Source organism: Mus musculus, chromosome 15 (assembly GCF_000001635.26).
Source record: "Mus musculus strain C57BL/6J chromosome 15, GRCm38.p6 C57BL/6J".
Taxonomy (NCBI): Eukaryota; Metazoa; Chordata; class Mammalia; order Rodentia; family Muridae; genus Mus; species Mus musculus.
Window position 1 is genome coordinate 89,234,290 of NC_000081.6, and position 16,496 is coordinate 89,250,785.

At 42.2% G+C, this 16,496-nt stretch overlaps 1 protein-coding gene across 36 annotated transcripts in view; it reads left to right on the plus strand.

Moving 5' to 3' along the window:
* Positions 1–16,496, plus strand: part of Ppp6r2 (protein phosphatase 6, regulatory subunit 2) — a 75,565-nt gene that overhangs the window by 22,839 nt on the left and 36,230 nt on the right. For 21 of the 36 annotated variants that reach the window (XR_003951439.1, XR_003951440.1, XR_003951441.1 and 18 more), the window contains exons 2-4: positions 7,871–7,999; positions 9,016–9,170; positions 11,969–12,051. The gene's annotated coding sequence lies outside the window, so the exon portion shown is untranslated. The remainder of the gene's footprint in view (positions 1–7,870; positions 8,000–9,015; positions 9,171–11,968; positions 12,052–16,496) is intronic. The other 15 variants (XM_006521401.2, XM_030248766.1, XM_017316749.2 and 12 more) reach the window with 5 other exon arrangements.

Sequence of the window (16,496 nt, forward strand, 5' to 3'; positions counted from 1 at the left end):
TATGTAGCCCGGCTGTCCTGGAACTTGCTTTGTAGCCAAGGTTGGCCTGGAACTCACAGAGATCCACCTGCCTTTGGATTTCCTATTGAATACTGAGCACTGTTCCACCGTTCGTTTATACACATGTTCTTTGGTGTTGGGGTTGTATGCATGCTGTATCCATGCTAAGCATATACTTTTCCACTGAGCTACACTCCTCAGTGCCTGTGTCTTATTTTGTCTATTCTTTCGGCTGTTGATGCACACTGCAGTTGTTTCTGCTTTTTGTCTTTTGTCTTTCCGTCAGGTTTTTTTCTTTTTTTGAGACAGGATCATTTCACTTTTTAATTTTTTTTTTAAAGATTTATTTATTTATTTATTTAAAGTACACTGTAGCTGTCCTCAGACACTCCAGAAGAGGGAGTCAGATCTCGTTACGGATGGTTGTGAGCCACCATGTGGTTGCTGGGATTTGAACTCCTGACCTTCGGAAGAGCAGTCGGTGCTCTTACCCACTGAGCCATCTCACCAGCCCCACTTTTTAATTTTTTAGTTGACACACAGGACAATTGTACCTTGTTTATTATTCATGTTTCATTACTTTCCCATGTCCTCCTTCCTGCTGGTCTCCTTCTTCCTCCCATATAGTATCCTCTTTTACTCTCACACCTTTATGTGTGTGCATATTTGCATTAAATACATAAATGTCTAGATTCTATGAGGAAACATGCTAGGAAGATCACCTGTGAAAATATCTTGCTTATATCGTGTATTCAATTCAAGAAAAAATCGAAAAACATTGTTCTGTTTTGTTTTAGTCTTTTTTCTTCTTTCTCCCTCTCTCTGTTTCTCTCTCTCTGTTTCTCTCTCTGTTTCTCTCTCTTTCTTTCTTTCTTTCTTTCTTTCTCTCTCTCTCTCTCTCTCTCTCTCTCTCTCTCTCTCTCTCTCTCTCTCTCTCTGTCTCTGTCTGTCTCTGTCTCTGTCTCTGTCTCTCTCTCTCTCCCGTCTGGCCTTGAGCCCCTGAGAGCTGCCTGATGAGTGCTGAGATTACAGGTGTGTGCCAGTTTGCCCAGCTGCTTTTATTTTATTAATGTACATGCAATTCTACATATTTTTACTGCAGTCCTTGGAGTTAGTTATGTCTTTGAGGAATGTGTATTGTTTGAGGTAGCTAAAGAGCACAGTTTATAGTGCTTTTCTTCTACAAGTTGAGAGGAATTATCAGTTAGCTTGTGCTCAGGTGTGTCCTGTTGTTTCCAGGGAGTACCATGGCCATGGCAACTCTTATAAAAGAGAACATTTGACTGGGCTGGCTTATAGTCTCAGAGGTTTAGTCCATCATCACCATGGTGGGGAGCATGGTACCACTCAAGTCAGGCATGGTGCTAGAGAAGTAGCTGAGAACTTTACATTCTGATCTGCAGGCAGCAGAGAGACAGGGACACTGGGCCTGGCGTGGGATATTGAAACCGCAAAGTCCAAAGCTGGATGTAGTGTTGCAGGTCTTTAATCCCAGCACTTGGGAGGCAGAAACAGGCAGATCTCTGTCAGTTTGAGGCCAGCTTTGTCTACTCACTGAGTTCTAGAACAGCCAGAGCTCTATAGTGAGACCCTGTCTTGGGAAAAAAACCCAAAAGCCAAAAACAAAGAACAAACAAACAAATGAAGGAATAAAAGAAAGAAAAGAAAGAAACCTCTAATGAATGCACAGATGAAAGACAGAAAGAAAGAAAAGAAAAGAAAAGAAAAGAACCTCAAAGTCCACCTCCAGTAACACACCTACTCCAAAAAGGGTGCCCTCCGAATGCTCCCAAGAAGTTTACCAACTGGTGGTTACATGCAAGTCTGTGAGCCTACAGGGTCCGTTCTCATTCAAACCACCACACCAGGAATGTGCATTTGTTAATGGATTTCCAGCACTGTTATGAAACTGGAAAGTTCCTTGCAGTCTTTCTCATGCCCTCAGGTTCTTTTTATTTTTTTAAATTGTACATGATTACCAAAAGCCACTTTAATGCAAGTCTATTAATATTCTTTGAGCACATTCTCTCTATCCTCTGCTGCAATTTTCTTTTCTTTCCTCACTCCCCTCTGTCCCTCTAGACAATCTTGTTTCTATGTATCTATAAACTTCAGGACCTACAAGGGAAAGAAAACATGCAACATTGTCTCTCTTAGACTGACTTAGTTCATTTAATACCTGTATCTCCAGATGCAAAAGAAACAAAACAATGTCTTCTAGTGTTGCCCAGGCTGGCCTTTAACTCTTGGCCTCCAGAGATCCTTTTTCTCAGTCCCCTGAGTACATGATACTGTAATCACACTCACAGCACCCATTGTCTGTGGATTGTTTGGGGTGACGTTCTAGCCACGGACCCAGTTAGTCAAATAGAATGGATTCATATTAATACTAAATTATTTTTGTTTTTCTTCCAGACAGGGTCTCACTCTGTAGCCCTGGCTGTCCTGGAAGTCTTTCTGTAGACCAGTCTGGCCTTGAACTTACAGAGATCTTCCTGTCTCTGCCTCCTGAGTACTCAGATCAAAGGTGTGTACCAGCACCGCCAAGGCAATACTAAATTTTTGAAGAATAAGTAGCATGAGTTTTTTTAGTTCCATAATTATGAAATGTTCTGGTGATTTGGATACTAACTAAAGGTAATGTGTCAGGTTTATGTCAGTGTGACCAGATAATGACACCAGATAATGTGACCAGCTGAGCAAAACAAACCAAGGGTAGAAAGATGATTCTGGGCTCACAGTCAGTTTCAGAGGCTTTAATCTATCATGTCAGGTATGGTGGAACAAAAAGTAGTTACATTGTGCTGGCAAGGAAGTGTGTGTGGGGGGGGAGAAATGCCTATATACCTATACTAGCTTGCTTCTTTCTCCGCCTCTCCCCCCCTTACCCCGTTTTTTTTTTCCCCAGACATAATTTCTCTGTGTAGTCCTGGTTGTCCTGGAACTCACTCCGTAGACCAGGCTGTCCAGAGACGCAGAGATCCACCTGCCTCTGCCTCCCAAGTGCTGGAATTAAAGGTGTGTGCCACCACTGCCTGGCTTCATTTTCTCCTTTTATTCCATTTGTATTCCTAGTGTAAGAATTGGTGCTGTCTATTCCAGTGTAGGTCTTAATACACTTAATTAACGTTCTCTAAAAACACACTCAGACACAACCAGAGTGTGTTTAACTAATTCTGACCACTACAGGTCTATCCCTTGTCAACTTGTTATCCAAACACATCTCCTTAAACTGTAATAATCCATTTTTGACTCCCAAAAGTCTCATGTTGAGAGTATAATGCAAATCTATCTTTAAGAGGTCTGGTAGTTTTAATAGTTCTTTCCAGTGTTATTTAAAATTCTAAATCCAAAGCTTATTCTAAAACTCTGAAAATTCTAAGCTGTAAGTTCTGTAAAGTAAAAAAAAGTCACAGCCGGGCGTGGTGGCGCATGCCTTTAATCCCAGCACTCGGGAGGCAGAGGCAGGCGGATTTCTGAGTTCGAGGCCAGCCTGGTCTACAAAGTGAGCTCCAGGACAGCCAGGGCTATACAGAGAAACCCTGTCTCCAAAAACAAAAACAAAAACAAAAAGTCACATACTTTCAGTATACAGTAGCGTAGATTCTTAATAATGTCAAGTTTTTCAAATATTTCCAAAAGAAAGGAATTGGAGAATAGTGAGGATGTATCTGACTAGAGTTGGGCAGGCCACAGTTAAATCTTGTAGATGTTCTCTTGCTTGGCTAGATGGCTTAGTGCATAAAGGCACTTGCTGCCAAACCTGACAACTGAGTTTGATTCCAGGGACCCATATACAAGTGGAAAGGAGAGAACTGACAACCACAAGTTGTCTTCACCTCTCCATGTATGCCATGGCATGTACACACACACACACACACACACACACACACATTGATGTGTGTACACAAACCCTGTAGCTCCATGCATTGATGTGTGTACACAAACCCTGTAGCTCCATGCCTGGCATTTGGAGCAGGTGTGAGGTGTGATGTAAGTTCCCAAGGCTGGGTCCTGAACAGCTTATCACCCCTGTAGCCTTGCTGGTTATAACCACCGGCCTTTTTTTCTCTTGGGCTACTCTGTTCACTTGCTGTAGTTTTCCCAGCACACATTCCATGTTTGTGACAACTCTGACTTCTGGAGTTATTTCTTTATTTTATTTTTAGTTATGCACATAGGAAGGAGGTATACGTATATGAGTGCAGGCCTTCATAAAGGCCAGAGACATCAGATAGCCCTGGAGTTACAGGTGGTTGTGGGCTGACAGATGTAGGTGCTGGGAATTGAACCCTTGTCTTCTATAAGTGTAGTGTGTGCTCTTAACTGTTGAGCCATCTCACTAGCCTTATTTATTTATTTATTTATTTATTTACTTACTTACTTATTACTTACTGTGTAATCCATGCTGGCCTCAAACTCACTGTAATCCTCCTGCCTCAGTCTTGCCAGTGCTGGGAATACCTATATGAGACAGCACATTTGGCTCCTGGAGTCTCCATTGAATCTTGGCCTTACCTTTACAGAGTTAAGCATCACTCTCTCCAGGGCCTTTCTTTGGGGATCCAGACCCTACTACACATTGCCTGACCTTCCAGACTTTTCTTTGAAACCAGAATGGAAGCCTCAGTAATTTTATGCCTTAGAGTTTCTATAGCTATGATAGAACACTGTGACCAAACGCAATATGGGGAGGAAAGGTTTTATTTTGTTTACACTTCTGCCTTATAGTTCATCACTGAACACAGGGCAAGAGCCTGGCGGGCGGCAGGAGCTGGTGATATAGAGGATATGGAGTGGTGCTGCTTCTGGCTTGCTCGGCCTGGTTTTTGTTTTTGTTTTTATAGCACTCAGACTACCAGCCCTGAGCATCATATGGGCAGTGCCCAGTCTGCCGCCAGCTTGGTCAGTAGCTGGCACCCCTTGGACCATGGGTGCTTAGACGGCTGAATGTGCGGGAAACACTTTCCTAAGTGCCTGAGCATGAGTCGGATGCCTAGAGCTGTCTTTCAAAAGACATAAAAGCTTTCTGCCTCAACTAAAGTGATAGTGGCCGGTTCCTATTGTCCTGATGCCAAGTACTTGGCTTCTTTCTAAGCACCTCTGCCTTTCCAACAGCCACACTTCCCCAGGCCCCCACTTTCCATGGGGTGCTTTGCTGAGCAAGTGGAAAGCTTTCAGGCCTTTCTTCTGCCGTGGGTCTGCTCATACCCATGCTGTGAGCTTCTCTAGATAGCGCAGCCACTTATATCCATGCTTCAGCCTGAACGCCAGCATGCAGTGAGTTTCCTGTGCTAGATAATCAGCTAATTCATCACTTTTTTAAGATCATGGTTTTGTCTTCTTCAGGTTCCTTTCTGATCCTACTTACTCAACTTAATGGTTTTGTTTTTTTCTGTCTATTTTCAAAGAAACAAACGAAACAAAAAAAACAAACAAATAAACAAACAAAGTCAAGAAATACAATTCCTCCTACAAAACAAAGATAAAAAAATAAACAAGCAAAAGAACAATAAGACAAAAAAAATATTCAAAGCAAAATGAAGCAATAAGTCCACAGGGAAGAGCTAGGGAGGCTGGGATCTGCACCAAGAGACAGAGTCCTCAGTGAGTGGAGACGGCAGGAGGGGGGAGCTCTTGCAGGTAGGCTGCTACAGGACTAAGACTAACCCACACACACACACACCACACCCCTGAAAGATCAGCAGCGGGGATAGACAGGAAGGAGAGTGAAAATTGCCTTTCGTTGTACCAGCCCAGCATGCCACTGGGAATCCCTGGTAAAAAGAGTTTTTGAGGACTGCTGGCTGACACAAAGGAGTGGAGAAGCCAGAAGGGAAAGCTGAATCTGAACCAAGAGGCAGAGGCCTCAGGAAATGAGTAGGGTGGAGGAGCCTCTGCTGAGAGGCTGTGGTAGTATAAAGAGGAAGTCTGGAGAGACAGGAATGAAAGGGCTTGGGAGACCCTGGGCCTGCACCAGAAGCTAGTTGTTCACCTTTAACTTAGCCTTCAAGGAGCTAGAGGGATTGCTCAGTGGTTAGGAATTCTGACTCCTTATCCAGAGGTCCCAGATTCAACTTACAGCACCTACCTGGTGGCTCACAGCCATTTATAAATCCAGTTCCAGGGCATCCAATCCCCAGACACACATTCAGGCAAAACACCCATACATATTAAAAACAAACAAACAAATAAACCCAGCCTCCACACAGTCTCTATTCACTGACAGAATATAGACGAATTTTCCCCCTGCAATGTAATACAAGTGGCCTGTAATCCAGTTCCTAATATAGATGTTGCTTCTATATAGAATTGCTCTTTCTTTCCCACACCCCTGTCAGTATTCTGATCTTCTGAGATCCCAGCAGAATTACATAGAAATCTCATCTTGTAGCATCCTAAAGTCTTTCTAATGTCTTTCTCCAAGCTGTTCCAAATACCTCCAACAATCACATGAGCTCTGGAGTCTTAAGAACCTCATTGTGGCTGGGTGTGGTGGCACACACTTTTAATCCCAGCATGTGGACGGCAGTTAGATCTCTGAGTGTGAGGCCAGCCTGGTCTACTTAGTGAATGTCAGGCCAGCCAAGGCCTCATTGTGATACCCTGTCTCAAAACCAAAACAAAATAACAATAAAACCTTACACTGTGAATCTGGATATGGTGGGGCATGCCTTTAATTCAGCACAGGGAGGCAGTGAAAGAACTTTCTGTAAGGCCACCTTGGTCTACATAGTCACTTCCAGGCCTGCCAGGGCTACATAAACTGTCTTTAAAAAAAAAAAAACTCTCAAAATACAAAGAACCCTATTGTTTAGTCATGACAGTGCCTACTCCCCCCGAATCATTTTAATTTAAATGAGTATTTTGCTTATATGTGTATGTCTGCATGTGTTCATGTGTGCATGTTGAATGACTGTGGTGACCAGAAGAGGGCATCAGGTCCCCTAGAACTGGAGAATTGGATGTGGGAATTAAACCCAGATCCTCTAGAAGAGAATCCAGTGCTTATAACAGTAGAAACACAGTCCCAGCCCGGCTGGTGTGTTGGTTTTACATTTCTGTGACAGAATACCCATATAAACAACTTGAGAGAAGATGATTTTGTTTCATAGGCTGAGCAGTCTTACTCTTTCACAGTGGGGAGACCATGGCAGAGCAGAACAGCTCACGTCATGGGAACCAGGAAGGATAGAAAAGAATGAGGGGAAGGAGGGAAGGAAAGAATAAGACAAAGAAAAAGATAGAAAGCTCTTAGCTAGCCTCTCCTTTTTTCTGCTATTCTTTTTTCAGGCCCTGAGCGTATTAGATGGTATCAACAATACATTCAAGGCAGATCTTTCCACCATAATCAATCATCTCTTGGATGCCTTCAGACACACCCGGAAGTGCTTTATAGCTTCCTAGGTGCTTCTCAGTCCCATCAAGATGACAATCACAATAATGGCTCTTGATTTCTTTTCTTTTCTTTTCTTTTCTTTTCTTTTCTTTTCTTTTCTTTTCTTTTCTTTTTGGTCTGACATTTTCGTTAGTGTGATAACATTGTCAGCTACTTGACAGGATTAGAATCACTTGGGAAATGGCCATGTCTGCAGACTATTCTGATTGCAGTGACTGAGGTGGGAAGGCCTGCCCACTGTGGGCGGCGCCATTCTGTGCGCAGACCTTAGACTGTGTGAGGAGACGGTGGGCTGAGTACAGGTGGTTTTTGACTGCTTGCCCCCAGTTCCTTCTGAAGGGCCTGGAACGGAGAGCTAAACCAGCCCTTCCTTAAGTTGTTCTTGCATTTTATCACAGAATCAGGAAAAGAAACTAAGATGCAAAATTAACTCTATAAAGGAAAATTAAATACTTTTTCTTTTATTTTCAGGTAAACCAGCCAAAACTATTCCCTGAATGAAAACACCTTTTTTTAAAGTTGCATATATACACAAGAAAAAACCGAAATGCTTTTTATTTTGCCTGAATGCAAGATTTAAACAAGGTATTGCCATAGAAGGTAAGGTAATCTTTTCAATTAAATTACAGTTTATAATGTACAGGTTACTCAAATATATTTTATAGATGGACATTTGTAGGTCAGATGATAGGATCTCACTATGTAGACAAAACTGGTTGGTTGTTTTTGGTTTTAAGACAGGGTTTCACTGTGTTGCCTGTTGTGGAACTAGCACTTTAGACCAGACAGGCCTTGAACACACCGAGCTATATCTGCCTCTTGTCTCCCAAGTGCCCCACCCCCACCCCCACCCCCACCCCCACCCCCAGCTGCTAAAGTTGCTCTTAAACTTAGGATTCTCCAGCCTCTGTGTCCTGAATGCTGAGATTACAGCTGAACATCACACACCTGGTTAATGCCATTTCTTGCTAGCATTTTGTTGTATTAGACATTAAGATAATACCCAAAGGGCGAGAGAGGAGAGAGGACACTGAGCATTATGACGGCTCTGTTCTGCTCTGTAGTGAAGAACAAAGCATGCTCTGGGCATTGCTTCCTTTTCTGTCACTGTGATAAAAAACCAAAGACCCAGGTCCACAGATTTAAGGAGCATGTTTTATCCCAACTGATAGGAACTGAAAAGGAAAAGGGCTGGCAGCATGGTTTGATGGGTAATAGTTCTTACTCCAGGAGCCGGATGACCTCAGTTGGATCCCTGGAACCCAAGTTGGAGGGAGAGAATTGACCCCCAAACATTGGTTTTTGGTCTCTAGATATGTGCCATGGCATATATGCGCCTGTACTGACGCACATTACACACACACAATAATGATAAATAAAGCTTATTTGTTTATTCTTTAAATTGAGGCAAACTCTGTCTATGTAGCCCTGGCTGTCCTGGAACTCACTATAGACCATGCTGGCCTTGAATTCACAGTGACCTGCCTCTGCATGGGCCACCACCACACTTGTAATTGATAAATTGTAAAAAGTTAAAATACAAAAAAGTAAGAGCTGATTTGTGGCTGGGTCAATGATCAGTTGCAGTTTAGATTCTAATTCTCTCTTGGCAACAGTCTCTACCACAGAGTGTTCTGTTGGACCCTTTCATGGAACTGTAGCATCATATGGGCGACACTTGTGTTTGAATCCTATCCTCTGTCTTCCGGTTCTGTCACCCTGGGAAATAAAGAAGCAGGACTTGAGGCTCCTTTCACTCATTCGCTGCTGGGTAAGCGTGTAGCAGGCTTGGCCGTATCTTGTTGTTCTTTACAGTCTGGAAGGAATCTCAAGGACAGTAGTCAAAGTGGGAAGAGCATCCTGCTGTGTGGATGTACTAAGTCCAAAGCTGGCTTATGGACAAGGATGCTCTCAGTGGTAACCTGCCAGTCATCAGTGGATAGTTAAGCATCTCTATGGAAGACAGGATGTAGAGATCAGGCATAGTGTTTGACACCTGTAATCCCAGGATTTGAAAAGCTGAGGTAAGATGATCACCATAAACCGGGCGTGGTGCCGCACGCCTTTAATCCCAGCACCTGGGAGGCAGAGGCAGTAGGATTTCTGAGTTCGAGGCCAGCCTGGTCTACAAAGTGAGTTCCAGGACAGCCAGGGCTATACAGAGAAACCCTGTCTCAAAAACACCAACCAAAAAAAAAAAAAAAAAAAAAAAAAAAAAGAAAAAAGATGATCACCATAAGTTTAAGACCAGCTTGTATACTTAGACTCTACTTCTATTAAAACAAAACAAAACAATAAAGTTTGAAAAAGAAATATTCAACAATTGGACCTACAAGATGGCTCATCAGCTAAAGGCACTGGTGAATTTAACAGATTAAACATATTTAAGACAGAATTAGTGAATTTAATAAGTATTTGAAAAATTATTCAGAAGTTGAACTGAGAGATGGGAAATAGAAGTTGAGATTAAGTAAAAATAGAGGTTACAATAAAAGGACGGTAAGTGGATAGTGGGAATTCCACTGTAAAAATTGAGAAGATGGAGCATTATAAATTTTAAACTTTTCAAAAACTTGTAAGACTGAAGTCCATATAGATTTAAGAAGTGTGCTGCATCCGCTGGGCGGCGGTGGTGGTGTTCACAGCTCGTGAGGAGGAGAGCGGTGCACAAATCCCTGTGAAGAGAGAGCTGCCTTCCTCCCCCTTGGGCAGTCCGGAACCCAGGGACGAGCTGCCCAGTCGGTCTTCCCACTGACCTGAAGACGCTCACTCCCTCACAGTGTGCTGGGCCTTGTCTCCTAGGGGATTCTAGATCCTCTTAGTTAACAGTATTAATCACCACACCGTCCTCTCACTTCTAAGTTTTAAAAAAGTTTTATTTATTTTCTGTATGTGAGTGTTTTACCTGTATATATGTCTGTACTATTCGTATTCCTGGTGCCTTCAGATGTCAGAAAAAGACAAGGATAGAAGATACCCCAGAGCTAGAGTTACAGACTGTTGTGAGCCACCATGTGGGTGCTAGGACTCAAACCCAGGTCCTCTGCAAGAACAATTAGTGCTCTCTTAACCCCTGCGCCCTCTCCTCAGCTTCTGTCTCTAGAACTGTGTCCTTGTTGCTTGTTCTTTGAGGTAGGGTCTTTCTAAGCAGCTCTGGCTCTTCTGGAACTTGCTATATAGACCAGGTGAACCTTGAACTCTCAGAGAGCCACCTGCCTCTGCCTTCCAAATGCTGTGATTAAAGTTATGTCGCTTCTAAAATTTTATCATCTAAAATGTTATACTGGAGCTAGGCATGGTAGTGTACTCTTAACCTTTCAAGAGGCTGAAGTGGGAGAATTGTTTGAGCCCAAGAGGTTTAAGATCAGTCTGGGCACCATAGTGAGACTATATTTCAAACAAATAAAACAAGCAAAGCAAAACCCACCAAGTTGTTAATTGGATCATAGAGTGCAATCTTTTGGAAATGATCTATTTTGCCCAGTAATAATTTTCTAGACACTTAATCAGTTTTTTTTCACTCACCAGTATTTCCTTTGTGGAACTGGGACTATAACTCAGTTGGCAGAGTGCTTGCCTGATGTGAATGAAAGCCCTGGACTTGAGCCCCCTTCAGCAGCAGGAGGCAGAGGTGGAAAGACTAGGAGGTCAAGGTGGCTCTTAGCTGTGGAGCAGGTCTGCGGCTATTCTGGCAAACAGGACACTCTGGCTCAAAAGCAAAGTTTTCCCAATCATAAAACACCTCATTCACTTACATGAACTTAACACATAGGTTCTTTTTTTTAAAAAAACATTTATTTATTTATTACATGTAAGTACACTGTAGCTGTCTTCAGACACTCCAGAAGAGGACGTCAGATTTCATTATGGATGGTTGTGAGCCACCATGTGGTTGCTGGGATTTGAACTCGGGACCTTCGGAAGAGCAGTCGGTGCTCTTAACCACTGAGCCATCTCGCCAGCCCCAACACATAGGTTCTTGACAGCGGTGCTTGGAATTGTACATAAAATTTTTCATATGACATGAAACAAGTTATTTCCTTGTTAACTGTTTCTATAGCATATGCATGTTAGGCAAGAAAATAAGGAAAGATTCATGAATTTTTATATCTTCCTTGCATGGGGCCATGTTAGTCTAGCTTAGTATGTGTATTACCAAAGTGGGCATAGATAGGCCTTTTTGTTACCCCATTTTCCTTACTATGTTGGTACTACGTGTTGTGCTATAGCCTGCATTTTGAAGGCTGTCCAGGTAGATCCCAGCCTTCCTCACACCCCTTTTTGGTTAGCATACAAGGACATGAACTTCATTATGTGAGTCTAGCTTTGTTGTTTAGTGGGTTTGTTTTATTTGATACAGGGTCTCACTATGTAGCCCTGGCTGTCCTAGAACTCACTCTGTAGACCAGGCTAGCATCAAGCTCAGAGAGCTCTTCTTGGCTCTGTCTCCTGAGTCCTGAGATTAACAGTGTGCTCTGATGCTATTCTAGCTTTTGACTGTTACAAATTAAACTGCTATCAACATTTATGTGAAGGATTTTATGTGAATTTAAATTTTTGTTTCCCTAGGATCAATGTCCAGGGCCAAGGCAGTTTTATTTGTATGGATTTCTGTTTACTGCTGCATTATAGAGGTTGCAGAATCCCTTAAGGTTTGTATGTTTATCATGCTTGGATCTTTTCTTTCTTACCTGTATAAAACAGTGCCTCTTATTGTTTTGTTTTTTTGCCGTAAAGTTATTTATCAAATATTAACAGTGAATCTCAGCTTTTGGTTTATATTTGCCCACTGTGTGTTTCAGTTGTCGTATTTCTGCCTCTCTCAGTTTTTAAAGTATATGTTGTTTGTTTGTTTGTTTGTTTGTTTGAAACAAGGTCTCTGTGTGTCCCTGACTGTTGTGGAACTCACTCTGAGGTTCAGGCTGCTTGAACTCACATAGATCTGCCTTCCTCTGCCTCCCAAGTGCTGGGACCAAAAGTGTGTGTCATGACACCTGGCTAAAGTATATTGTTTATAGTAAACATTGTTGAAATGTTTATATCCAGTCCAAGAGACTTTTACTTTGGTAGGTTTATCCTGTGTGTGCTGTGCTCACTGATGTTATTAGTGCTGGTTCCTGTCATTTTAATGTTTTCTACTTACTGATTCTTTAGTTTTGTTTTCATTTCTTGTTTCCTAGTTTTGTTGACAAGATTATGGGAGGTGTTTCATTTTGGCCTTTTCTTTTGTTTGTTTTATTGCTCTTCTCTTAGTTATGTATTCCTTTTGTCATGGATATTAAGAGATTTAGTAATAGGTGTAATCCCAGTTACGTGGCTTTTATCTGTTCTCTTTCCACTGTAACATAGCTATAACTATATAACTATATAACATAACTATAACATAGCTATAACTATGTAACTATATAACATAACTATAACATAGCTATAACTATGTAACTATATAACATAACTATAACATAGCTATAACTATATAACATAACTATAACATAGCTATAACTATATAACTATATAACATAACTAACATAGCTATAACTATATAACATAACTATAACATAGCTATAACTATATAACTATATAACATAACTATAACATAGCTATAACTATATAACTATATAACATAACTATAACATAGCTATAACTATGTAACTATATAACATAACTATAACATAGCTATAACTATGTAACTATATAACATAACTATAACATAGCTATAACTATATAAAGTAACTATAACATAGCTATAACTATATAACATAACTAACATAGCTATAACTATATAACATAACTATAACATAGCTATAACTATATAACTATATAACATAACTATAACATAGCTATAACTATATAACTATATAACATAACTATAACATAGCTATAACTATATAACTATATAACATAACTATAACATAGCTATAACTATATAACATAACTATAACATAGCCCCTTTTCCTTGTCATATCAACAGGAAGAGAAATGCCTATTTAGTCATTCTGGCCACATGAATGGCTATATCCAAAGAATGAAGTTTAGTTGATAGAGTAATAAATTGCTATTGGATGTGGTAGTATACATCTGAAATCCTAGACTTTTGTGGATGCTGAAGCAGAGGAATTTTGAGTTTGAGGCCAACTTTAGCTATACTGGATAAACCAATCTTAAAAAAGAGAGAGAGAGAGAGAGAGAGACCAAAACCAAACAAAATACTTGATTACTTGAAATGAACTTGACGGGCCAGGTGTTACTGTTGTGCTGTTTTTACGTCATGCAGATTGTGTTGTCTTGTTTCTTTCCCTTATCTCTATCTCTTTCTGAGACAAGCTCTCTGTATGTAGCCTTGTTTGGGCTAGAACTGGCCATGAGGATTAGGCTAGTCTCAGACTAACAGAAACCTGCCTGCCTGTAGTCCTGGCTGTCCTAAAACTCACTGTACAGACGAGGCTGACCTTGAACTCAGAGATCTGCCTACCTCTGCCTCCCAAGTACTGGGATTAAAGGCATGCAGCACCATTGCCAAGCTCAGGCCCATAGTTAGTTTTATGTCACCTAAGCTAGAGGCATTTGGGAAGAGGGAGCCTCAATTCAGAAAATGCTTCCACCAGATTGGCCTGTGGGCCAATCATTTTTTTGATTGATGTGGGAGGGCCCAGCTCATTGTGGGCTGGTAGTCCTGGGTGCTATAAGAAAACAGGTTGAGCAAGCCATGAGGAGCAAGACACCACTAAAGAGTGTTCCAGCAAAGGCTTCATCTTCATTCCTGTCCTTGAGTTCTTGCCCTGCCTTCCTTCAGTGATGGAGTATGATGTGGAAGTATAATTGAGATAAACCCTTTTCACTCTGGTTTGCATATGATCATGGTGTTTTGTCACAGCAATAGAAATCCTAAGATGGATTGGTACCCGGCCATGGGATATTGCAATGACAGTCCTGACCATGTGTTTTTGGGAGATTCATGATAGCAATTAAACTTTGGGCTGTGTACTGGATGGTTTTGTGTATCAACTTGAAACAAGTTAGAGTCATCAGAGAGAAAGGAACCTCAACTGAGAAAATGCCTCTATGAGATCCAGTTGTAGGGCATTTTCTTAACTAGTGATCAATAGGGAAGGGCCCAGCATATGGTGGGTGGTGTCCTGAGTTCTATAAGAAAGCAGGCTGAGGGCTGGAGAGATGGCTCAGCGGTTAAGAGCGCTGACTGACAGGACAGCCAGGGCGATACAGAAACCCTGTCTCAAAAAACCAAAAAGGGGGCTGGTGAGATGGCTCAGTGGGTAAGAGCACCCGACTGCTCTTCCGAAGGTCCAGAGTTCAAATCCCAGCAACCACATGGTGGCTCACAACCATCCATAACGAGATCTGACGCCCTCTTCTTCTGGTGTGTCTGAAGACAGCTACAGTGTACTTACATATAATAAATAAATAAATCTAAAAAAAAAAAAAGAAAAAAATAAATAAAAAGAAAGAAAGAAAGCAGGCTGAGCAAGCCATGGGAAACAGGCCAGTAAGCAGCATCCCTCCCCCATGGCCTCTGCGCTAGCTCCCTCCTCTAGGCTCTCACTTCCTCCAGTGAGGACTGTGATCTGGTCGCGTAAGACAAACCCTTTCCTCTCCAACTCACTGGTGTTTCGTCACAGCAATGGAAACCCTAAGACAGGCTGGAAAGGCCATTGAGTGCTCACTGCTCCGTGGGCTGTTCTCTAGGAACTCAAAAGGTAATGCTGAGAGCTCCGCTGGTGACAAGGCCTGGCTTGTGAAGTTTCAGAAGGAAGCAGAGACTCAAGGCCATTTTTGTGATATTTTGGATTAAGAATCTGTGGTTCTGGTCAGCTGGGACTGAAGAATTGGCTGTGATTAAGGAGAGACTTTGTTTTGGAATGAAACGTTGTTTTGATATAAATCGATGCTGATTAGCTGGAGCTGAGAAATTAGTGGTGATTAAGAAGAGACCAGCCAGGCGTGGTGGTGCACGCCTTTAATCCTAGCACTTGAGAGGCAGAGGCAGGTGTATCTCTGAGTTCAAGGCCAGCCTGGTCTACAAAGTGAGTTCCAGGACAGCCAGGGCTACACAGAGAAACCCTGTCTCAAACAACCAAAGAGAGAAAAAGAAAGAAGAGGCCGGTGGCATTGAGAATTGTAAGATGCTCTGTACAGAGGGAGCTGAGGCTGCGGCTGGGCACATAAGAAAGCAAACCGAGTAAACCAGGGTGGAGTGAGCCAGTGAGCAGGGTTTCTCTGTGGCCTCTGCATCAGTTCCCACCATGACTCCTAGTGGACTGTGATGTGGAAGTGTAATCTGAAAAAGACCCCTTCCTTCCAGAGTTACGTAGGGTCAGGGTGCTTTACCACAGCAGTAGAAACCCTAAGACTCAGGTAAACTGTGACCTCACTCAAGACCTGACTCTAATCCTAGCCTCTATGTTACCCCACATTCCCCCCATCGCATGTGTTAGTCTGTGCCATATCCCTGGCCCTGAGCAGCCTCTGGTCTCCTTGCCTCGGGTCTGTTTTACACTTTGTGAATTCCATATGAACGGAGCTATCGGCCTTCTTGCCCTGTCACTCCCTGTGCTGTGCTTGTTCTACTCAGGGAGGAAGGGTCTGTTATATGGGAGGTAACTCACCTGTTGACAGTCATTTGAGCTGCTCCCTGTGTGTAACTGCTGTGCATCAGGCTGCCAACCTTCTCTCAGGTTTGTATAAACATAGGATTTAATTTTTCTTACATTGACCCTGAGAGTAAAACTGGTTGATCACATGGTAAGAGTACACCTAACTTTATAGCTTTTATACCTTTTTAGCTGTCAGATTCTTTTCAAAGTGTGTGTGCCACAGTGTGCTCCCTTCCTGGAAGTGGAAAGGAGTCAGTTGTTGAGCTCCTCCTCAGCTCCTGGGCGCCTTTTTGATGGTAGCGGTAGTAGGTATGCAGTGGGGCTTCACTGCAGTCACTATTGACTACGGTGACCCTAGTGTCATGAACTTACCACTGGCGTGTCATTTTGAGACAAGATCTTACTGTGTTGCCAAGGATGGCTTTAGATGCATGGTCATCCTGCCTTATCATCCCAAATTCCTGGATAAAAGGTGCAAATTGGCATCT